This window comes from Sceloporus occidentalis, unplaced genomic scaffold (assembly GCF_023333645.1).
Source record: "Sceloporus occidentalis isolate IW3139 unplaced genomic scaffold, rSceOcc1.0.p SCAF_1, whole genome shotgun sequence".
Taxonomy (NCBI): domain Eukaryota; kingdom Metazoa; phylum Chordata; class Lepidosauria; order Squamata; family Phrynosomatidae; genus Sceloporus; species Sceloporus occidentalis.
Window position 1 is genome coordinate 150,612,893 of NW_028316981.1, and position 7,232 is coordinate 150,620,124.

A 7,232-nucleotide genomic window follows, 5' to 3' on the forward strand; every position below is an offset into this window, starting at 1 on the left:
CTGCAAGGATGGGGCGCCCACACACTGGACCTTACAATAAAGAACAAATGGTCACCGGCGGAAGCTACTCTCCACATCAACGTCCTGGAAATGCTTGCCGTGGAGAAAGCACTCAGAGCCTTTCAGTCGGTCCTCGCGGGCAAGGTGGTACTTCTTCTCACCGACAACACCACCGTCATGTACTACCTCAACAAACAAGGTGGTACAAAGTCGAGGACTCTGCTGTCAGTCACCATCCGCATTTGGGAATGGTGTATAGAACACAAGATTCTGCTGCAATGCATCCATCTGCCCGGCGACCAGAACGACCTTGCAGACCATCTCAGCAGGTCACCCTCCACTTGCCACGAGTGGAGACTGCATCCAGAGGTGGTGTCCCGACTCTTCAATCGCTGGGGAACCCCCCTCCTCGACCTGTTTGCCTCCCGGCTGAACGCCCACACTGCAAGATTTTGCTCATGGTACAGAGAGCCAAGATCGGAAGGGGACGCCTTCCAGCTCAAGTGGACTCAGGGCCTCCTGTATGCCTTCCCTCCGTTTCCTCTGATCACACGGGTCCTCTCGAAGATGTTGGCAGACCACACGGACGCAATCCTGATAACCCCGTGGTGGCCCAGGCAGCCTTGGTTTGCTCCGCTCCTACAACGAGCGCAAGACCATCTCCGCTTGGAGCACCGGCCCGACCTGCTATCTCTCCACGACGGACAAGTCCACCATCCCGAGATGCAATCTCTCCCATTGGTAGCATGGAGGATACGATCCTGAGGACACTTCCATCCGGTGTACAGGATATCATTAAGGCAGCACAAAGACCATCCACACAGAGGTCCTATGCCTACAAATGGGATAGGTTCCTAACCTTTCTACAAGCAAAGGACATTCCACCATCCCGTGTCTCCATCCCGGTAGTCCTGGAATTCCTTATGACTTTAACAGGCGCAGGTCTCTCCTTGAGTTCTATCAAGTGCTACCTGTCAGCCATTTCATCTCACTACCTATTTCAGGACAAACCTTCCCTGTTTGGGGATCCTCTCATAAAGAGGTTCCTTAAGGGATTCAACAATTTGCATCCACCGATTCTAGACCCTACACCGCAGTGGTGTCTAGACACCGTCCTGGCACATTTGGTATCCAAGCCCTTTGAGCCCTTAGCTACCACGGACCCGAGACTCCTGACTTGGAAGACGGCCTTTCTGGTAGCCATCACGTCAGCCCGCCGAGCTGGTGAACTGTGTGCCCTGAGGATGGACCAACCCTTCCTTCGTTTCCATAAGGACAAGGTGGTGCTCCGTACAGACATCACTTTCTTGCCTAAGGTGGTGTCTGCCTTTCACATCAACCAGGACATTGTTTTGCCAACTCTGGCTCCCAATCCGACCACAGACTCTGAGCGCCAACTCCATGCCCTGGATGTCCGCAGGGCGCTGGCGTTCTATCTGAACAGGACTGCTGCTTCCAGGCGTTCAGAGAGACTTTTTGTGTGTTACTCCGAAGCTAAGAAGGGGCTGCCGGTGTCACCGCAGAGGTTCTCCAAGTGGGTGGCCAACACCATCCACCTTTGCTACGAACTGGCAGTGAAGCCTCTACCAGGTCGGATTAGAGCCCATGCAACTAGGGCGGTAGCCGCATCCTCAGCTTTTTTGACCGGGATCTCCCTTGAGGATGTGTGTAAGGCAGCTGTCTGGTCCCAGCCATTGACATTCATTAGAAATTATAGGCTGGACGCAAGGGCCAGGCATGATGCAGCCTTTGGGAGGGCAGTGTTACTGTCTGCCATGCACTAACCTGTCTACTGTGAATAAATCACTCAGGTATTAGTTTGCATATTTATTGTCATGTGATTGTTTGATCTTGACACTCCCTCCTCCACAGACTACAGCTCGCTAGTCTAAACCCATTTGTGTGATTCGCAGAGACCACGAAGAAGAAGAACAGGTTGCTCACCTGTAACTGTGTTTCTTCGAGTGGTCATCTGCGAATTCACACAAACCCGCCCATCGATCCCCTCAGTGTCTGCTCATTTGACAACGCTTGTTGCCGTGCTGATTAGCGGCTCATTCGGAACTGAAGAGGAGCGGGCCACCAGGGGCCTTATATATGGGTGGGCGGGGCTACCGCCAAAAAGTTGCAGAAAGATACATTGCTTTCTGCCTGGAGATTCTAGAAGTTTCCGAGGATTGCTGCGCAGGCGCAGAATAAACCCATTTGTGTGAATTCGCAGATGACCACTCGAAGAAACACAGTTACAGGTGAGCAACCTGTTCTTGTCCCGCCACATTTGCGGCTTTGACTTTTGTGGCTTTGATTATTCAAGGATTTTATTAATATGTTATTTCTAGGAATATCTAAGTCCTCCAACGCAACTCTATGGTCAATGTTGACCAAAAGTCGCACCGAAGGACCTAGAGAGAACACTCCACTAGGCATTTGTAGCTCTTCCAGTGCAACTCTATGGCCAATGTCTGGCAGATGTTGACTACAGAGTTGCACTGGTGGACCTAGAGATTCCTGGAGAGGTGTTATCTCAGGTGAAAACAATGTTTTTGCTATTTGTGGTTTTTCCACATTCACAGGGGACCTGTGCCCCTAATCCGAGTGAATGTGGAGGGATTAGTGTAGTGTGGTGAGTTTATAAGCAAAATAGATGGACTGTGCACTTGAAAAAACAGATGTGCTACATAACCTCCACTTTCACAGATGAAAACTGGGATGTGTGGAAAAACAACATCAGAGTGTAGTCAAGACAGCAAAAGTTATTATTAATAAGGAAAAACACACAAGTTAGAGAGAAGTGCAAATTAAGTCTGCATCTTGAACTCAGTTTGCAGCAAATAAAGTAAGTTGAGGACAAAGGGAGAAGTGGAAGGAAGGGAAAACTGGGACATTTTAACAGCTCAAAAAGTGGGAAGACAGAGGATTAATCAGGACTGTCCTTGTCAAATTAGGGCAGTTGGGGGTATAGTAATACACAAATCTTTCTTAACATAGCAATTGGAAACCCACTGTTTGACAGTAGAATGAGCCTCCTTGAAAGGTGATAGATTCTCCTTCACTGGAGATTTTTTTTAAACAGAGTTTATATGGCCATCTGTCAGGCATGCTTTGGCCATGGATTTCTTGCAGTGGGGAAGAGGGTTGTACTAGATGCCTCTTCTTAATGTTCCTTCCAACTCTACAATTCTGTGATACTGAAGAAAGTGACTAGTAAATGTAAATGGGTTTCTGGTTGCCATCTAGTATTCAAAAATCAGAAATCTCAAAATCATTATGAGAATTAGGTAAGAGTTACCCAACTGGCATATCTCTGAAATTCTAGTTCAGTTTAGGGTTGGTCAGTTTGTCACCCTCTGTGACCCTGTAGGTCAGTTTGTCACCCTCATCCACATACACTGAGATCCATGCATAGGCTGAACTATTCTTTTTTAAAGACGAAATATAAGCATACTATTGGGACAGAGAAGCAGCACATTAACTCTCTTGCCAAAGCATAGACAATGAGGGGGGAACCCCACAAGGGCCTTTGCCTATGCAGCCTTGGGAGTTAGAGAGTGTGCAGTTATGCTTTTTCCTTATCTTCTTCGCCTAGACCTGCATGTGTCACTACTTGGTGCTTCAGGATTAGGGTTGCCATAAGTCAGGACCTCCAAACCGGGACAAATGTAGGACAAAATTTTCAAATATAGGGCACATTTTTTTAAAATGGAGGACACGCAAAAAATTTGATGATTTTTAAAAATAAATTTCATATAAATGCATGTTTCTTAGGCATGATCAAAATGGAGGACATTTGGGCATTATTCCTAGACAGATGGCAGAAATGTGCTTCCCTTTCTGGCCAAAAACCAGAAGAGGAGGAAGAGTGGAAGAAGCAGAGGAGGAGGAAGAGGAGAAGAAGAAAAGGAGGAAGAAGAGGAAGAAAAAGGGGAGGAAGAGGGGAAGGATGAGGTGGAGAAGAAGAGGTGGAGAAGAAGAGGAGGAGGGAGAAGATGAAGAAGAAGGGGAGGAGGAGGAGGACAGGAGGAAGAAGAAGAAGAGGAGGAAGAAGAGGAGGAGGAGGAGGAGAGTAAGAAGAAGAAGATGAAGAAGAAGAGGAAGAAGAGGAGGAGGAGAGGAGGCAGAAGAAGAGGAGGAGGAGAAAGAAGAGGAAAGGCTCTTTCACGCTGCCAGGCCGCCTCCCTGGCCAGCGGAGGAGGCGGAAAGGCAGCGGAAAAGGGCCCCGCCGAGGCGAGACCCTTTCCCGCTGCCAGGCCGCCTCCCTCGCCGGCGGAGGAGGCGACAAAGCAGTGGAAAAGGGCCCCGCGGAGGTGAGACCCTTTCCCTGCCTGGTGTCCGTTGCGGGGGGGATCCTGGGGGCGGGGCCAAACCGGGGCGGGACCATGCAGACCCACCCCAAACCAGGAAAGTCCCACCCCCTGGCGGGATATGGCAACTCTTTTCAGGATGAACTACTTCCACAAAGCTTTGTGGGGTTTTTTTAAAAGAAAATAGAAAATTGACTACATGTTCACATATATTTTACTTTTACATTTAAATTCCACTATTAACAAATAAAATTCTCTTGCATTATTTACAAACAGGATTCCCCCCTACTCCTACCATATGATTAAATTAGTATTTATATATTTTAAAAAGCTCAAATATACTTACCAGTAAATGAAAATTAATGAATATGATGTTGAACATGAAATTGACTATCCCCTTGACAATGTGATAGTCAATATCATAGCATTTTGTTCCTTTTCTCACCAGTTTCAGTAATTTAGCAGTTTTCCATCAAGTTTTGGTGGCAATTACAATGCCAATTTGTTTCTTTTCTTTCTTCTTTTTTTTAATTCTGAGAAGCACTGGGGGTAGGTGCCAATAGGCTTGCCATATCCCCCCTGGGGGCGGGACTTTCCCGGTTTTGGGCGGGGCTGCACGGTCCTGCCCCAGTTTGGCCCCGCCCCCGGGATTTGGTCTGCCCTCGGGCTGAGGGGAGGATTCCCTCCCTGCTTGTGCCCCGTCCCCGTTGCCACAGCAGCGAGGGCGGGGACAGGGCCGGCAGGGAAAGCCTCCCCTCAACGAGGCTCCTATTCAAACGTAGGACACAAAAAAATGTGTCCTATATTTGAAAATTTTGTCCTACATTTGTCCCGGTTTGGAGGTCCTGACAAATGGCAAATGGCAAATGCCAAAGGAGCATTTTAATTGTTGACTCAAGTCTGGCTTTGCTTGCTAGTATAGGCAAGCAAAACCCCAATGAATCAATGAATGTAAAATCAGAACAATGGTATCATTGCAGCCAGAGGACAGGTTACCCAATGACACATCTGTTTATATCCAAAATTTATGAAAAGCAGGCTGCCATAGCGGTGCTTTCACTTTCATCTTTCTTGAATGAATGAAGAAAGAAAATATTAGAATACTCAAAACGCTCATCTCATAAAAGTTGCCGCTCCCAGTTCTGTGTGTTGAGGAAATACTGATGTTCTGTTTCCTACTGTCAGCATTCACTCTTTGGCCCAAAAGAGGGGGTTGTCATACATGAAAATTCAAACAGCCATGACCTGAGAGCCAAACCACCAAAGCATTTTGCCCAGAGAGAGATTAAGAAATCCTTTCAGGCTGTCAAATATATCTGCAAGTGCGCTGACAGAATACTGGCATCACAATCCACACTTAGATCTAGCCAAGGGTGGCCAACACATGGCTCTCCAAGTGTTGTTGGATTACAACTTCCACCATCTCTCAGCTTTGGTTTCTATTAGTTAGGGCTGATGGGAGTTGTAGTCCAACTGGAGAGCATCAAAATGTCCTTGGTACTGCTAAACCTTTGAGAAGGGACATGTGCCATATTCTGATACACAAGAGAGGGAGCTTCCTTTATGCACCCGTGTGCAATTACCATGTGCTGGATGGTGGAATTGTGCCAACCTGCTGGATTCCACTATAACACCCTATTCATTTATTTACTTGTATGTTTATATCCTGCCCTTCTAAGACAAAAATCAAACTCTTGGTTGGCTTACAGATAAAACTACAAATTCTAGCCCACACAAGCAACATAAATGAGCAGAAGTTAAAACAACATTCATCAACATAAAGATATGTCATCTGCAGCAAACTAAAAAGATACTGTCAGATAGTCCATCTTAAAAGGTCTTTCAGAATATAGTAAATATGTATTTTCCCAATGGGAAAAAGCAGGCAAAGGGGCCCCAGCTTTAGCTTCTGTTGTTGGGAGCAAGAAGAGGAGCAGTGTCAGTCCTCAGAGAATGTCCCTGAGACCTTGGAAGGTTCAACACATGGAACGGCCTCTGCTAATCCTCGGAGGAGGGGTGTGGTGGTAGTAGGGGACTGTTAAGGGAACAGAATCAGTAATTTGTGAGCCTGAGAAGATGTCTCAAGAGGTGTGCTGACTTCCCGGGACAAAAATCCATGATGTAACAAAGAGGCTGATAAAACTCATCAAGGCTATTGACGGTAATCCTTTCCTTTTGGTTCATGTGGGAACCAAAGACACCGCAAGGCATAGCCTTCAGATTATTATAAGAGATGATGAGGAAGCTGAAAAATCTGAATGCACTGGTTGTCATTTCATCAGTTCTTTCAGTTGAGGAGCATGGCCCAGGAAGGAAGAGAGAAACAGTGGAGGTGAACAATTGAATCCTCAGATGGCAGCTTCCTATGTCCAGAACTTGTAGAATTGGACTGTAAGTTCCAGAATTGGCCATGTTGCTTTAAGGTGTCTGGAAGCTATATCGACAATAGTAAATTTTCCTAGTGCTATGTTACAAGCCTGGCCACATTATGAACTGAAGTGGCAGCAATGTCTGAAATGACAAACGTTACTTCTGTTCCAAGGGGTGACAGGGTGGGGATACAGGCCACCAGTTATTGAAAAAGCTTTATAAAATGTGACATATTAAGTCCTGCCAAGTGCAATGGATTATGGCAAATAAAACATCAGAGATTGCACTACCTAAATCCTCCATCACTTATTCTAGAACAGCACCTCATCTCACCCCACATACCCTTTTCAGTGATAGATGTAAAAATGTTTCTTTAAAACTGTCCATAATTGTGGAGGGCAGATGCTTCAGTGTAGTGACACCAACATAGAACGACATCTGTTTCTCCACGATACAAGTACCGAACTTGTGCACATTCAGCGATTCCAGAGTATATTATCAGCTACACCAGTCTCATGATCCAAGGATGCAAACATGTGGCCATCTCCTAAGACAGCACTG